General features: G+C 57.2%; 1 protein-coding gene across 1 annotated transcript in view; it reads right to left on the bottom strand.

The window, feature by feature from the left end:
• The window catches only part of LOC104512710 (gamma-secretase subunit Aph-1b-like), a gene marked incomplete at its 5' end in the record, with an annotated part of 3,248 nt that overhangs the window by 1,644 nt on the left and 1,006 nt on the right, over positions 1–598 (bottom strand).

The raw sequence follows: 598 nt of genomic DNA, 5'->3' as shown, positions 1-598 counted from the left end.
CAGGATGGAGCAGATGAGACTGGGAACTCACCCTGCAGCATCCCACCCTCCTCGCAACCTACCCATCACCGAGGTGCAACACCCACCATGCAGAACATCCGCGTGACTGCCCTGAACCACCGGACAAACCACGTGAAACCACACAGAAAGATTTTCCACCGAGGAAGAGGAGTGCCAGCCAGCCCCGCAGAGCAGGGCTGGGGAGAGTGGGACATCGGGTGCCAAGCAAGCAGCACCCCCGCATGGAAAGCAGCGCCAGTGCAGGCAGGAGGGGTGTGTTCCTGCAAAGCGTACCTGATCTCCGCATTTATGCTTCTAGAAAGCGTTGAAAATAAATGCAGGGGGTGCAGGGAAGAGCTCAAAGAACTAGAAAAATTCTTTGGAGAGAGAAACTGGGAGAAATGAGCTTTGTAATGTTTACTGGCTAGAGGTGTGGTGGGTGAGGAGGATGCCAGGCAGCTCCCCAGCCCGGGGAGGACAGCAGACTTTGCAATCTGCAGGGCAAATGAAACTCGGTGGTTTGTCTTAGAGGCTGCTCCGCAGAGCCCTGCCACGCTCTGCCTGCCCACCTCCAGCAGCGCCCTGCTGAGGGGTGTGA

Source organism: Eurypyga helias, unplaced genomic scaffold (genome assembly GCF_000690775.1).
Source record: "Eurypyga helias isolate BGI_N326 unplaced genomic scaffold, ASM69077v1 scaffold21877, whole genome shotgun sequence".
NCBI lineage: Eukaryota > Metazoa > Chordata > Aves > Eurypygiformes > Eurypygidae > Eurypyga > Eurypyga helias.
This window is presented reverse-complemented; position numbering and strand designations above follow the sequence as displayed.